The sequence below is a fragment of the Panthera pardus genome, unplaced genomic scaffold (genome assembly GCF_024362965.1).
Source record: "Panthera pardus isolate Hobbes unplaced genomic scaffold, ASM2436296v1 HiC_scaffold_13, whole genome shotgun sequence".
Lineage (NCBI taxonomy): Eukaryota > Metazoa > Chordata > Mammalia > Carnivora > Felidae > Panthera > Panthera pardus.
The window spans coordinates 25,183,141-25,199,971 of NW_026526688.1; the positions used below are offsets into that span (position 1 = coordinate 25,183,141).

The following is a 16,831-nucleotide window of genomic DNA, read 5'->3' on the forward strand; positions in this document are numbered from 1 at the left end:
GTCCTAAGCTAAGTAAGGGTGTACGTTCTACCACATGTTACTCAAAATGAAACCATTTACCTTTCCAACAAGGTCATGATTAGAAGCTTTATTTTCCTATCAAATTTGAGCTCTGTTTTACAGTATCAAGATACAATATCCATAGTGCTTAGTTCCACGGTACGTTGTAAGTGAACCTGCAAGGATGGACCATGTGCCTATTGCTTAAAAATCCTGTTTTGGGGGCACCTGGGTAGCTCAGTCGGTTGAGCGGCCGACTTCGGCTCAGGTCATGATCTCGCGGTCCGTGAGTTCGAGCCCCGCGTCGGGCTCTGTGCTGACAGCTCAGAGCCTGGAGCCTGTTTCAGATTCTGTGTCTCCCTCTCTCTGACCCTCCCCCGTTCATGCTCTGTCTCTCTCTGTCTCAAAAACAAATAAACGTTAAATTTTTTTTTTTTTTTTAAATCCTGCTTCGAATAGCAAACAGGGATAGAGTTCATTTACCTTTACTAATGCACCAGACTGTTAACCCCCTGTAAGTAATGGTTTGGCTGTATTAATAAGAGTATTATAATGGAAAGCCGTGCATTTTCCAGATGGAACATGTACACCCTTAGAAACATATAAGATCATGAGATTTTTACGATAAAATGAGTATATTGGAGCATAAGTTAAATAGTTACTACCATTTAGTAGGCAGCTTGTATGTGTCGAGAGTTGTGATAAGTGATTTATGGGCATAATCTTACTTAATGTTCACAGCATCCTGCAAGTTGAATTCCTACTTTATGTGAGTAAATTGAGTCTCTAGGAGGATGAACACATTTCTGAAGGTAACAAGGTTAGTTAATGGCGGAACTGAAATTTGAATATTGCTTCCAAAGCCGGTGCATTTTCCACAAAAACACACTGCGTGCCTTCCCAACTACTTGATACAGTTGTATTATGAATTACATATTTTATATTTTATTTACACAGAATTTAACTATTTTTTGTACTGATGCACTGATCCTATCCCAAATCAACGGAAAAGGGAAGGAAATACCATTATCATTGTCATTCCAGAAGCTGGCAACTACAGTTTTCTGGGGGATTAAACTGCTGCAAGACAAAATTATAAATCTGCCTCCCAGCAGAAAGGATCCTAAGCAGGGAATCCCATCTAGTGTGGCAGCCTCTGACACTGGCCGTTGCCAACCCAGAGGCAGTCCCCTCCTCTTTCTCTGCTGACAGTTCTCATGGCGGAATTTCCTTAATTTTAGAGATAGAAGTGGTCACCACCTGAGCCCCTAGGGATGAATCCTTAGTACTGTAAGCCAGTTCTTGTAACTTCTTTCTCTTTGAGAGGTGTTTGGACAGTCAGGCCTCCTGGGTGCGGCTTCTAGAAAGCCTTTGCTTTCCTAACGTAGATGTGATTTCTTAAGATGCTCCAGTCATAGGATGGGTATGTCAACAGATGGCATCTGAGGATGGCTGAACAGAAGGTGCAAAGGACAGCTTCACTCTACTTGATAAAATTGTGTAATCCTTCTCAGCTCCGGTTTTCAGATAAGTAGGTCATTATCCTAAATGTGTAGATACCATGTATGCAGTTCAGAAGAGGAGATTAGAAAAGCCACTAGCATATTTGGGTTTAAAAAGAACTTCAAAATGCACATTTTATAGGTTTAATTTTCATTATTCTTTTAATATTTCAACCAAAAAAATCAGTAAGATATAGTGAGATTTTTTTTTCCTGTGCCTATGTTAAAATACTAGAAATAAAAACAAATTTTTGAATTCACTCTTCTAGCTTGGGACTTTCTAAATATGTCTCTCTAGGGCCACCATCAATAAAATTAGGCTGTTTTCCCACTTCTTAACAGCTCCTTTCTGCCTGCTGACATTCAAGCCAATGCAAATGTCACTTGTCCCCTCCCCTCTATACCCATCCAGACACCCTCTACCTAGGGAGGTATTAGGAATGAGAAAGGTAACTGGATAGGGAGGAACAAAGAAGAGAGGGAATTTCTAAGACACTGGGTATAGAAATTGGGGTAAAGGAACTCTTTACCATACTTTTAACACCCATATAACTCTTTAAATCCAATTTAAAAATATACCATTAATCCTGTGGCTTCGTCCAGAAGGGGCACAGAAAGAAGATCATTAGGATAATAGGCTTTGTTCCAGCCTTTAGACACAGAGGGCTTCTCACAAACCCAACACCCTGTGGAAAGCATTCTGATGTTCTGTTTCCGTAAAGAAGAACCACAGACACAATCACATGCTTATTTACAATCCTTGAAGTGCTTTAGAGTAAAGATACTGTGACATACAAATTGTCATTTCTAATGTCTCCGCATTCAGAGAGGAGGGTTTGATTTCAGAATTCCAAACAATGTTCACTTGCCAAGTATAAAATGAGCCTTCTCCCAGGTATAGAAGTGACTGCAGTCTCTTCGGGGCCACTGTCTTGATTATGAAGTACTGTGTCTTTTCTCTCATCCTGCACACTGCATCAGAAATTAGAGTGGCAGCTGCTAACCATGCAAAAAGATTTTCCATTTTCAAGGGAAAAGCATTATTTTACGAATTTAATTTTCTCTAACAGAAAACATAATCCACCTACGAAAGAGCATGATGATTTAATTAACATCTAGCTGTACCTTGGCCACTAATGGATGCATTGTTCCTTAACCAGTGTCAAATTCAGAAAATGCTGCTGCCAGATTAAACCTCTCTAAGGAGGAATAAGAAAATATACGTATCTAATCCATTTATATCAGGAGAAATGACCTGGGGCAGTAATGTTATTTTCTATTAAGGTAATCTGGAAAGTGGATGGAAACCAGTTAGACAGTAATTTAATATAAGCACAACACAGAACTCAGAAATGAACAAATTTATTCCTTTACTGAAGAATGGTTAAATGGTACCTTAAGCTTGTATGTGATCTGAGAAAATTGTTTTCAAAGCCTGGAACATAGTAATTTTATGAGCACTGCTTCAAAGGTTATTGAGAAAGTATTCCAAAGGAAATATAAAGGACATATTTCCTCTTATAAAAGTCATTAGAGAGGGGCACCTGGGTGGCTCAGTTGGTTAAGCCTCCAACTTCAGCTCAGGTCATGATCTCATGGTTCATGAGTTCGAGCCCCGTGCCAGGCTCTGTGCTGACAGCTCAGAGCCTGGAGCCTCCTTCGGATCCTGTGTCTCCTCCTTTCTTTGTCTCCTCCTCTCTCTGCCCCTCTCCTGCTCATGCTGCATCTCTCTCTCTCTCAAAAATAAACAAACATTTAAAAAAATGATAAAAGTCATTACCTTAACTTATATGCTTATAGTAAGAATTTTGTTTAAGTAAGCTCAAGAAATCTTTACTAAGAATAAAATATCTGTGCAATAGAGTAACACATTTGATCTAAGCTACCCAGGAGCCCTGAGTGCCCTCGTGTGGCTCAGCACCTACATTGTGACTCTGTCTCTGTGATCCATGAAATCAGTGTGATACCTGGAAAATAAGGAGCCTCCAGGACCCTGCTCCAAAGATGATGGCCAAAATTCTTTCCAATTATTTATTACCTCAGCTAAACTTGTTGTCAAATATTCTAAATATTTTTCCTTTATATAAGTATGGTGAGTAGGTAGATGATAGATAGATAGATGATAGAGACATAGAGACATAGAGATGTAGAGAGATACACTGGTAGATATATAGACACATATATAGAGATGTAGAAACATAGATAAATACGCCAAAATCCTAGTAGTGATATGAAGCTTTGTTTTACAAACCAACTTAATAGGGGCGCCAGGGTGGCTCAGTCGGTTAAGCATCTGACTCTTGATTTCAGCTCTGGTCATGATCTCACGAGTGGTGAGTTCGAGCCCCACACTAACAGTGCGGAGCCTGCTTGGGATTCTCTCTCTCATTCTCTCTCTCCCAAAATAAATAAATAAACTTAAAAAAATAAAAAGTTAAAAAAAAAACCAACTTAATAAAACATCTGTTTTTTCTGACCATTCTACAACTATCCCAATCCTAAACATTCTACATCCCTGACTCCTAACACGATAGCTTTCTAAATGTTTTTTAACGTTTATTTATTTTTGAGAGACAGAGTGTGAGCAGGGGACGGGCAGAGAGAGAGGGAGACAGAATCTGAAGTAGGCTCCAGGCTCCGAGCTGTCAGCACAGAGCCCAACGTGGGGCTCGAACCCACCAACTATGAAATCATGATCTGAGCCAAAGCCAGATGCTTAACTGACTGAGCCATCCAGGTGCCCCTAACACAGTAGCTTTCATATCACCTCTTATATCTTGACCTATGATATATCAAACTTCTAAAACTTTTACAAATTGAGTTACTTGTTGGTTGTATCACTTTTTCTCTCATTGTCTGGAAGTAACCATTAGGATTAACTCAAGGTACGATTAGGAAGTTACGTCTCACTTCAAACAGGGTCAAAGATAGTTTCACCTGCATGCTGTTTCACAAAACTGACACCTCATTTTATTCTTTAGCTTTCAAATAAATGTAGAGATTTTGCTGAAATGAATAAAGAGATACTTTTTGAATGTGAAGGAGATATAAATTAAGACCTGTAGTAAACTAGTGCTTCAGAAAAAGCCTTGCATATTTTAAGGAATAAAAAAAAAAAAGAAAGTCCTATTAAGACCTTTTCAGAATCTCCTGAGAGATTATTTGCAGAAAGAAACCAATTTTTATGCAGAGGGTATTTTCTTATAATAACGGTGATTAAAGCCGATTGAATAGGTATAAAGGGAGATCAAGAACAAAATTGTCCATAGATTCAATGCAGTCCTGCCTGGTAACAGAAGATGAACAAAGGGTGAATCTTCAGGTTCTAAGATTTTAATATATGTTTGATGGTTATGCTAGTTTACAAAGTCACATAAGCCATTATTAGCATACAGTAACCCTCCCCTTATCCGCGGGGGATACATTCCAAGACCCCAGTGGATGCTTGAAACTGTAGATGCTACCGGACCCTATATATACCATGTTTTTTTCTATACGTACATACCTATGATAATGTTTAATTTATGAATTGGACAAAGAGACTAGCAACAACAATAATAAAATAGAACAATTATAACAACATGCTGTTATAAAAGTTATGTGAATGTGGTCTCTCTCTCAAAACATTCTGTTGCACAGTACTCACCCTTCTCGTGATGAAACGAGACCATGAAATGCCTACGTTATGAGAGAAAGCGAGATGGGTGACCAGGCACTGTGACGTGGTGTTAGGCTACTATTGACCTTCTGACAGTCCATCAGAAGGAGGATCATCTGCTTCTGGACTGAGTTACTGTGGGCAACTGAAACCTCAGACGCCAAAAAACAAAACCATGAACGAGGGGGCACTACACGCATACTTGGTCTGTCTCATTGTGCCTTGTTTTATTGCCCTTCGCAGATATTGTTTTTTACACATTGAACGTTTGTGGCAACCCTGTGTTGAGCAAGCCTGATGACGCCATTTTCCCCACAGCCTTTGCCCACTTCGTGTCTCTGCGTCATATTGTAGTAATTCTCGCAGTATTGCAGTTTTTCATTATATTTGTTATGGGATCCGTGGTCCGTGGTTATGACTCGTGGAAAGCTGCGATTATGGTTAACGTTTTTTAGCAATACAGTATGTTTAAATTAAGGTATGTAGACATAATAGACACAATGCTATTACACACTTAAAGTATGGTGTAAACATAACTTTTATATGCACTGGGAAAGTAAAAAAATTGCTTTATTACAATATTGATCTTATTGCAGTGGTCTAGAATCAAATCTTCAAGATCTCCGAGATAGGCTCGTACCATAGACTGATAATTCATTTATTCCATTAGATTCTATTGGTTAGAATATTCTATAAAGTGGAGAAGGAAGCAAAGCTTAATAATACATTCATTTAAGAAATATGTTTTCAATGCCAACTCGTTGCAAAGCCCTGTTCAGGATGCTAAGATATGTCAGTAAATAAAACAAAATCCCCTTTCTCATGGAGTTTTTATTCTATTTGGTGATATGCCTAATAAACAAATAAATGCATAAATAACTGAATGCCACGAAGAAAAAATAAGACAGGATAAGAGGGAGTATGATGAAGGGTGTATATGCTATTTCCATGGGTAGTCAAGAAAGATCCCACAGTTAAGCTGACATTTGAACTGACAAGTAAATGCAGAGAAATCCACCTGGGAAGGGGTATTCCAGGACAATAGTCATCAGGTCAAGTTCCCAGGGCGGGAGCACTGCCGACATCTTCGAGGAACAACCAGAAGGCCAGTGTACCCAGACAGTGGAGGGAGCAAGTTGGGAAGCAGAAGAGAAGGATAAGAGTTAAGTAAGGTCAGAGAGCTGGGGTGAGAGGCCAGGCTATTACAGGCCATCCTAAGGGGGTTTTATTTTATTCTAAATGAGGCTGGAAGTTACTAGAGAATTTTTTCAGATCACTTGTTAAAGTAGGACAGTAATGGAGGGTCAAGAGAATAACATGATCTGATTTATCTTTTAAAGGATCGGCCAGGCTGCAGTATGGAAAATAGATTGCAGGGCAGCAGTGTAGAAAAAGGGAAGCCATTCAGGAAGATCGGCTGATGGCCAGCTCTCTAGGGCAGTAGAGCCCGAGTGGTGAGAAGTTGGATTATGGATATATACTTGAAAGAAATGGACAGAACTGGGTGAAGAATGTGTGACAACAAATTAGAACTACCTAACTGGGAAATGTAACTCAGATAAACAAAACGTTCTGATTTGTAATAGGAGACATAGGAGTTTATATAGATTTTTGGTGAAAATACTGTTACATACATTTTGGTGAATATAGAGAAATGTCTAACAGGTAACACTGTCCTGAGCTGAATAAGGTAGATCTAAAAATAGCAAGGCGCTCCCGTCATTAAAATTTTCAAGGCAGAGACCGTGTATATCCATCCACAGTGTTGTTCCAGAGGGCTCTGGTATCATCAGGTGAGAGATTATACTGCTTGGAGTTAAGCCTTTTCATGATTTTCTTTCCAACAGGGGGAAGATTAGAAGCAATGAATAAACCAGTGGAAAAACTTCAGAGAAATGAATGATAAGTTTTATTTTCCTATAATCTTTGTTTCAAAATATCCTTCATACCATGAACTTCAGTGAAATATATGTCGGTTCCTGTGGGGATGTATGAATACACCCACAGCAGATTGCACATACAAAACCTCGGTCAACAAATAGAGAATGGTTTCATTGTCTGCAGTAGCATTCCCTGATTGGAAACAGTCCCTTGGGTATTCATTACTGAAGATAAATCCCACCCCTTGAAACTGCGGCCACCTCGCTCATGATACCAGACAAGACACTGCTGGTGAATCCATTTGTTCTTCTCAGCTTTAGACCAACACAGGTGATTAACCAGGTAAAGCTCTTACTCTTCCTTTTATATTTAATATCATATACAGCAATATATATGTATATGTATATATGTATATATTGCTGTATATGATATATATATGCATTATTATCTGAGAGGTTTGCATGTTCACATGTTTCTGAAAATATAGTTATAATACTTTACTCTTGAAATGAAGTTCTGTAAGTAGAGAAAAATGTCTAAAATTAAATGTACATTAAAAAACCTTGAGATGCTCAGGGTTGCTTTCTTATATTGATTGAAGGTGCATTCATCTAAAAACATTTAATACTTTTGTGTGGAAGCATAAATTTTGAACAATAATTGATAGTTGCAATGTTCTGTTATGTAACTATTTGGAATTAAGATTTCTGCTGCATAGTTCAAAGTGAAAATACTTGTTCAGTTTAAAGCAGACAATACTGTGTGAGATTTGCATTTGCATTCTTGTTTCCATTCTCTATTATTTTATTGAATAATTTCAGTACATATATCATCAAGTTATCATTGCATTTTGAAGTAATATTTATGTATGTTTATGGTGATTTGGATTAGAAAAATTAATTTTATAGTGTTCTTTTTATCATAAATGTTTAAATAGAATTTGATCAAAATCTAGTAAATAAATCATTTATGTCTTCCGACAATTAACTAAGGCACCAAATAGATCTAAGCATTCCCAGAGAAATATGTTAGCAAGGTTATATTGTCTAAAGGCATAGCTTTTTCAAAATTCAGAGCTGCTTAATCAGCAATGTTACAAATGAAATGATTGGTTGCCTTGAGGTTGGGGGCTAATTGAATGAACAGACAGCATGTTTCTCCTTATAGCAAACTATAACACTAATGGATAAGCTAATTCTTCCTTTCCTAAAGTAATTGCACAGTCATCCTTGATTTAAAATCATTTGCATTTACTTGGTTGTTTTCAAACAGGGCAAAGGTCCTGAACAGTTATACTAGGAAGATTTAAATTGTCAATGTGATGTAGAGAGTAGGACCTTTCAGTGTAAGTAATTAAGATTTACCGTGCATCTTTTTTTTTTTTTAATGTGATGTTGAATCTGCTATCTACTATGATTAGTAAGAAATCTGATATTACTATAAATTAACCTTATAGGACCCTAATTATGATCTTATTAGTTCTCTGTTGATTCAATTGCTATTCTATTTCCATATGATGTAGGAAACTCTGAATAAAATGTTGAAGAAAAAACTCAGTGATTTTCATCAATCAAACTCTGCTTAGATTAGGCTGTGAGTTGTATTTATTAATTACTTTTTTAATGTTGCTAAGACTCATAAACCAATGAGATGTCACAAACATTACGTAGAAATGTATGACAGTAAAAGTCAGCACCCTGACAGTAAACTGAGCCCATATTTCCATTACTGTCTTCATGTGCAAAAATAAATGATTACAAGTTAAGTATTAGTCAGTATGTTTTTACCATTCTGTATTAGAGACAATTTACAGAGCAAGATAATTTTTTGAATGCATTTGCATTCTTGTTTCCACTCTCCATTAAACAAAATTTGTTCGTTCTTTGAACAATTTAATTTATTCATCATCTTCAATTTATCTTAAAATTTAGCATGTTTACTTCTTTATGTTATATTAATAGTCAGGCTGTCTAAAGTATTGCCACGTAAAAACCTTAAGAAATCTTAATGTCTAGTGTCTTAAAATAAGTCTTCACCCTAGTAAAAAGACCTGTGCCTTAAAATCATTACAATTATACAATTATACAAATATACGATTATATTGTAATGTTGTATGGCGACAGATGGTGACTACATTTACTGCGGTGAGCATAACTTAACGTGCAAAATTGCCAAATCACTATGTTGTACACCTGAAACTGAAAGAGCATTGTATGTCAACTATACTTCAAAAAAAAAATTCAATTATATTATCAGTACAGGTGAAAATGGTCTGATGACAGAAAATTATATTTGCTGCAAATGCTTTTATCTAAATAAATTTTTTAAAAATAGAGGAGAATACAAAGGTCTTCCCTTGAAACCTTCATGGAATTGGAAAGTATAAAAAAAACAAAATTCATGGAAATAGTAGGAACTTGAAAGGCTTATTTTTTGTTTGTTTGCTAATTCGGTCGCCTGGAAAAGCCTTTATTTTGCTATAACTGAAAAAAAAAAACTCTATGAGAATTTTAACATATAGAAAAGCAGACAGAGTAGTGTAGGACCAAGTGGTAGTAATTAATCACATATGGCCATTCTTGTTTCACACATAACCCTTCAGTCTGTCCTTGTTTCCATGTTATTTTGATGTAAATTCTAGACATCATGTAATTTCATCTGTAGATATTTCAGCATGCATTGCTAATAAGCTTTTTTCTTTAAAATACAGTTGACCCTTCAACAACGTGAGTTTGGCTACATGGGTCCACTTTTACATGGATTTTTAAAAATAAAAACAGTACCAGTACAGTACTGTATTTTCCTTATGATTTTCTTAACATTTTCTTTTCTCTAGCTTATTTATTGTAAGAATGCAGTGTATAAGACATATAACATTACAAAATATGTGTTAAGCTACTCTTTGGGTTATTGGTAAGGCTTGTGATCAACAGTAGGATATTAGTAGTTAGGTTTGGGGGGAATCAAAAGTTATACGTAGATTTTCGACCATGAGGGCACCCCTCGCCCTCAGGTTGTTGTTCAAGGGTCAACTGTACCACAATACCATGATCACAGTTTAAAAAATAAGCATCCTTAGTTATCACCAAATAAGTAGGAAATGTACAACTATCCTGTAGTCTCCTAAATGTCTTTTTTTTTTTTTTACATTTATTTAAATCAGGATCTAAATAAAGTTCACACCTGGAAATTCACTGATTTTTTAAAAAAATGTTTTAATCTACAAATTCTCCTTCTCTGTTTTTTGCCCTTGCACTTGGTGGAAAAATCCCTGGTTTTAAGTCTCAGGGAATTCCCATCTGGGCTTGCTGAGTATAGTACTATGGTGACGGTACTCCGTATCTCGCTGCCTTCTGGATCGTTTGTAAGTTGGTATTTGAGTCTAGACAACCACTCGGATTCAGGATCCAGGTTCTGTTTGAGGCCAGGAACTTCAGAGTTAGCCTTGTTCTTCCATCAGGAGGCATTTAGCGTGTGATTGCTTTCCTTTTTGTGATGCCAGCAACCACTGGTGTTCAACATTGCCTATTTTATTTTATTTTATTTTGAAATGTAAAAAGAGAGTTGATTCTGAAAAAATAGTGGACACATTGAAGATACTTATGGAAACACAACCCCGAACGAAGTACGAATATTACTTCTAGGTTACTTGGCTGGCAAAATCACCAAAGAGGGTGTTTTTTTTTCTTATATATGCCTGCAGTTTCTAGAACTTGAAATTATACATAGTAAAAATTAAATGTCTCAACTTTGTTAGAAAATGCACACTCAACTCCTTCCCCTCTTCTCTTTTCTCCGTTTTCTTGTTCTTTGTCCTCTTACTCTGGCTCTTTAGCAGACGCTTAACCAAGTTATTCAAGTTGCCGCCTCACGTACCAGCTTGTTACTCTGATTATTCTAACAGTTACTCCCCTGTGAATATTAACTTGGTTGTAACAATGATGTTTCCAGGAATCGAAAAGAGGGCACATAGCCTGAAAAATAATATTTGTCCTGCTTCCAGCTATCTGAGAACTGTGGCTCACATGGTAAAATGCCAACATTTTTTAAGTTCTGTTTATGGGATCACATGGGCAGAATATTTTAAGTGATAATTTTCGCAGACAGGAACTTCTGCATTAAAGTATAAGATAGCATCTGCTTATTGGAATATGGGAATTGGGGCTCAAGAGCTAATCAGAAACCTGATTCCCGGAACTAAAGTATGAGAAACCAGACCTAGAACAAGGCTAACTTATTAGTGGATGGCTAGGCATCACATTCGAGCTGCTTGAAGCCGTCACCTAGAATAACATTAAATGGGACAAGGGGATCCCTCAGGCAGGGTTCATATGATTATATCTTAGGAGATTGGATGAAAGTGGAGTTCCATTTGATAAGACCGAAAATAAATATGTATTTGTCAGGAAGTACTGAATAAGCAAAATATGAAACACAACTTAAATTGGGAAAATATCCATTATGGTCTTATAAAATGGGTATGACGTATAAAATGAGTAAATTCCATTTAGAGTAGTTAAATGAGCTTATGTTGCAAATAGGCAAATACATACAGTAAAGGCCCTGATCAGTTCGTGCTTGTAAATGTATGTATGTACACAATATGAAAATGAAACAATGAAAAAGATATTTTGGATGCTGCTTATACCAATTCCATGATTTTATGCTAAAATATGTTTGCTTTAAATAAAAAAGAACTCTTCAACTACCTAAGGTTTTGAAAGGCATAAAAATAAAAGGAAATCTTTATTAGGAATAAAAGTAATCCTATACAGGGCTACTGTGGTAGAGTTTTATATTGTCACTGTTCCTTCATTTTAACTATAATGTACTTTCTGATTTGAGTCAAGATTATTTGCTTGAGGGTTGTCTAGTAATTGACAAAAAATGTAAAATTTCTTAATGTTATTTTGAAATTTCTTTGGACACCCCAGTTATAGCTAATTTTCTGTGATTCAGAGAGCGTGAGTAACCGTACGGGCATACCTTATTTTATTGTGCTTCACAGATATTACATTTTTCTTGGAAATTGAAGGTTTGTGGCGACCCTGCTTTGGGCAAGTCTATCCACACCATTTTTCCAATAGCATTCACTCACTTTGTGGCTGTCACATTTCGGTAATTCTCTCATATTTCCAACTTTTTAATTATGATTTTATTTATTGTGGTGACCTGTGATCAGTAGTCTTTGGTATGACTATTGTAATTGTTTGGGGCACTAGGGACCGCCCCCCACATGAGATGGCAAACTTAATCGATAAATGTGTCTTCTAATTTCTCTCCAAACTAACTGTTCCCTCATCTTCCTCCCTTTCCTCTGACTTCCCTATTTCCTGAGATACCACAATATTGAAACTAGGCCAATTAATAACCTCCAGTGCCCTGTAAGTGTTCAAGGGAACCACAGAAGCTCCCATCTCTCCCTTGAAATCAAAAGCGAGAAGTGACTAAGCTGGTGTGGAAGGCCGGTCAAAAACTGAGAGAGGCTGAAAGCTAAGTCCCTTGCACCAGTTAGTTAAGCTGTGGAGGCAAAGGACAATTTTTTGAAGGAAATTAAAACTGTCACTCCAGTGAACAGATGAATGATAAGTTAAAATGCCTTTGTGCCGCTATGAAGGGAGTTTGAGCCGTCTGGATAGAAGATCACACCGGTCATATTTCCTTAAGTCGAAGCCTAATTCATGGCAAGGCCCTAACTCTCTTCAATTCTACGAAGGCTGGAGGTGGAGGAAGCTGCAGAAGGAAGGTATGGAGCTGCAGAGGTTGGGTCCTAAGGTTTAAGGAAAGATGCCATCCCCATAACATACAAGTGCAAGGTGAAGCAGCACCTGGTGACGTAGAAGCTACCGCAAGTCATCCAGAAGACCTAGCTCAGATGATTAATGAAGGTGACTACACCAAACAACAGATTTTCAGTGTAGACAAAGCAGCCATATTTTGGAAGAAGATGCCTTCTAGGACTTAGATGGCCAAAGAGAAGAAGTCAAAAGCCTCAGAGGGCAAGCTAACTCTCTTGTTAGGGGCTAATGCAGCTGGCGACTTTAAGTTGAAGCCAATGCTTCTTTACGTTCTGAACATTCTAGAGCCCATGAGAACTATGCTGAAGCTACTCTGTCTGTGCTCTGTAAATGGAACAACAAAGCCTGGATGACAGCACACCTGTTTACAACATGGTTTATCGAATGTTTTAAGTCCACTGTTGAGATCTATTGATCAGAAAAATAGATCACTTTCTAAATACCACTGCTTATTGCTAATGCACGTTGTCATGCAAGTGCTCTGATAGAGATGTACAGTGAGCTGAATATTGTTTTCATGCCTCCTGACACAATATCCATTCTGCAGCCCGTGGATCAATGAGGAACTTTGACTTTCTTTCTTTTTTTTTTTTTTTAATGTTTTTATTTATTTTTGAGACAGAGAGAGAGCATGAGCAGGGGAGGGGCAGAGAGAGAGGGAGACACAGAATCCAAAGCAGGCTCCAGGCTCTTAGCTGTCAGCACAGAGCCCGACACGGGCCTCAAACTCACGGACTGTGAGATCATGACCTGAGCCGAAGTCGGACGCTTAACCAACTGAGCCACCCAGCCGCCTCGGAACTTTGACTTTCAAGTCTTATTGTTTAAGAAATATATTTTACTAAGGCTATAGCTGCCATAGCCAGTGATTCCTCTGATGGATTTGAGCAAAGTAAATCAAAAATCTCCTGGAAAGGATTCACCATTCTTGATATCATTAAGGGCATTCGTGATTCAAGGGAAGAAGCTAAAAAATCAATATGAACAGGAGTTTGGAAAAAATTGATTCCAACCCTCATGTATGACTTTGAGGGGTCCAAGATTTCAGTCAAGGAAGTTAACTGCAGATGTGGTAGAAACAAGAGAACTGGGATTAGAAGTGGAGCCTGAAGCTGGGACTGAATTGCTGCAGTCTCATGATCAAACTTGAACGGATGAGGAGTTGCTTCCTATAATAATTCCTTTATAATTCTTTAACAAAGAAAGTGGCTTCTTGAGATGAAATCTATTCCTGGTGAAGAGTCTGTGAAGATTGTTGAAATGACAACGAAGGGTTTAAAATACTGGGGCACCTGGGTGACTCAGTCGGTTGAGTGTCCGACTTTGGTTCAAGTCATGATCTCGCAGTTCGTGAGTTCGAGTCCCATGTCGGGCTCTGTGCGGACAGCTCAGGGCCTGGAGCCTGCTTCAGATTCTGTCTCCGTCTCTTTATGCTCTTCCCCTGATCCCACCCTGTCTCTCTCTTAAGAATAAATATAAAATGTTTCTTTTTTAATAAAATAAAAAAATAATAAAATAAAATACTACATATATTTAGTTGCTAAGGCAACAGCAGGGTTTGTGAAGATTGACTCCAAGCTTCAAAGAAGGTCTACTGTGGGTAAAATGCTATCAAACAGCATCACATGCTATAGAGAAATTGTTCATGAAAGGAAGAGTCAATCAAGGAACAAACTGCTGTCTTATTTCAAAAAATCGCCACAGCCATCCCAAACTTCTGCAACCACCACTCTGATCAGTCCGCAACCATCAACATCAAGGCAAGACCTTTCACCAACAAAAAGATTATGATTTACTGAAAGCTTAGATGATGTAGCATTTTTTAGCAATAAAGTACTGTTAATTAAAATATGTACATTTTTACATACAATGTAGAGCATATTTAATATACTACAGTACAGTGCAAACATAACTTTTTTATGCACTAAGAAATAAAAAAATTCATTTGACTCACTTTATTGCAATATTTGCTTTATTGCAGTGGTCTGGAACTGAACCCACAGTGTCTCTGAGGCATGCTGGTATATTTCTTTAGTAGAAATGTCGAGTCCCATTGAGACATTTTAATTACTTTAGGTTTTAATTTCCCCTAGGAATTCCTTAATTGATTTCCTCTTACTTAAGGTTTCAACCAGTGAATTCTATTCAACCCATGCCTTAAGAGAGTTTATAAATTAATTGGAAGGTTATCAGAGGAACAGGTATGTCTCCTCATAGTACAGTTACTTAAATATAAATCTATAAAGAAATCATTGAGAATTACATAATTCAGGGCCACTTAGAGTCTAAATTTTTGGCACATCTCCTAAAAGAAGAGAAGCCTATTTTTGTTACTGCCTGCTAATGACAGGGCTTATGGGTTCTTTAGATATGGCCATCTGGGTCAGCATCTCCAACTGATAAAACTGGGTAGTACCTCTGATTCAGGCCGTGTATGAGGATACTCACCCTGAATCAGAATGTCCAATAGGTCCATACCTCATACAAACCAATACATACATAGGAAGTTTGAGATTTGTTTTCCTTTCTCACCTGTATATTTTACTTATTAGATAAGGACATTTATAGTGCATTTTCTTTCTAGAATGGTCCAAGCTCTTCAAGGACCTTTACATTTTCCAATTTAGGATCAGACTGTCAATATCTACCAAAAAAGAGAGATTTTTATAGGGGTTAAATTTACATATAAATTGGCTAAAATTGACATTGCAATATGGAGTCTTCTGTCTACTTAGTATATGCATCCATTTATTTAGATCCTTGTTAATGTCTCTCAATAATGTTTTATAATTTTCTGGGTAAATTACTTCTACAACTTCTGTAGTTTATTCCTAGATACTTATGTTCGTGGTTAACCGTGGTTCCTGCCTTCTTCATCAATATTTGGCAATAAAATTGTAAAAGGAGTTAAGATATCCTCTATCTCTTTGTCATATGGAATATTCTGACTAATATAAAAATGTTAGTAAAAAAACACCTGCGCCCAGCTTCTCTTTTACTGATAAGTAATTAACAGAATTTTCCCCATAGATCTTGAATTATTTTCTTGTATTCAACTTACTTTTAGTAATTTATTATTCTAGGACATTATCCTTTTTATCTGAATGTATAAAATTATTAACATGAGATTGGCATAATGCTCTTTATAATTCTTTAATCTTTCCTGCTCTAGTGAATATATCTGTTTTATTTCTCATGTCATATTTTTCTTTTCTTTCTTTTTGTTTTGATCACACATGACAGGGAAATTTTTTATTATTGGTATTTTTTATAAAAACAAGCATTTCAATCAGTATGTCTGTTAGTTCTCTTTTTTTATTTTTTTTTTTATGTTTATTTATTTTGGAAAGAGAGCGAGAGAGACAGAGTGTGAGTGGGGGCAGGGCAGAGAGAGAGAGGGAGACACAGAATCTGAAGTAGGTTCCAGGCTCTGAGCTGTCAGCACAGAACCCGATGTGGGGCTCGGACTCATGGACTGTGAGATCATGACCTGAGCCAAAGTCGGATGCTTAACCAACAGAACCACCCTGATGCCCCTGTTAGTTTTCTAATTCACAATTATTAAGTGTCATCTGTGTTAATTTGTTTCTGCAACTTTTCTCTTGCTTTATTTTTGGTAAGTTAAATGTTTGTTAACTTAAGTTAAATGCTTGACTTATTTTCAATTCTGTTTTAATGATAGGAACAATTAAACTTTTCTGAATATAACTAAAACATGGACAATTTTCACATTTATATTCTATAAAGAATTTCATATTTTCTTATTCAGAATAATTACAATGTTAGTTTTGCAATTATTCCCAATGGTAAAAAAATTATTTCTTAATTATTTTTCAAAATTTCAGCTTGTTCATGGAGTGAGGCAAAGTTGATGTAACAGTATGTATGAGGGAATTGACTTGGGATTGATATAGCATATTCTAAGGCCATTGCATAAACTGATTTATCACATACTGATTATTAAAGCAGGGTAACAAAAGTAATAATGCAAT

At 36.8% G+C, this 16,831-nt stretch overlaps 1 protein-coding gene across 1 annotated transcript in view; it reads left to right on the forward strand.

The window, feature by feature from the left end:
* DLC1 (DLC1 Rho GTPase activating protein) overlaps positions 1 to 16,831 on the forward strand; it is a 557,617-nt gene that overhangs the window by 45,887 nt on the left and 494,899 nt on the right. Inside the window, exon 2 of the mRNA XM_053900920.1 lies at positions 7,008 to 7,383. The gene's annotated coding sequence lies outside the window, so the exon portion shown is untranslated. The remainder of the gene's footprint in view (positions 1 to 7,007; positions 7,384 to 16,831) is intronic.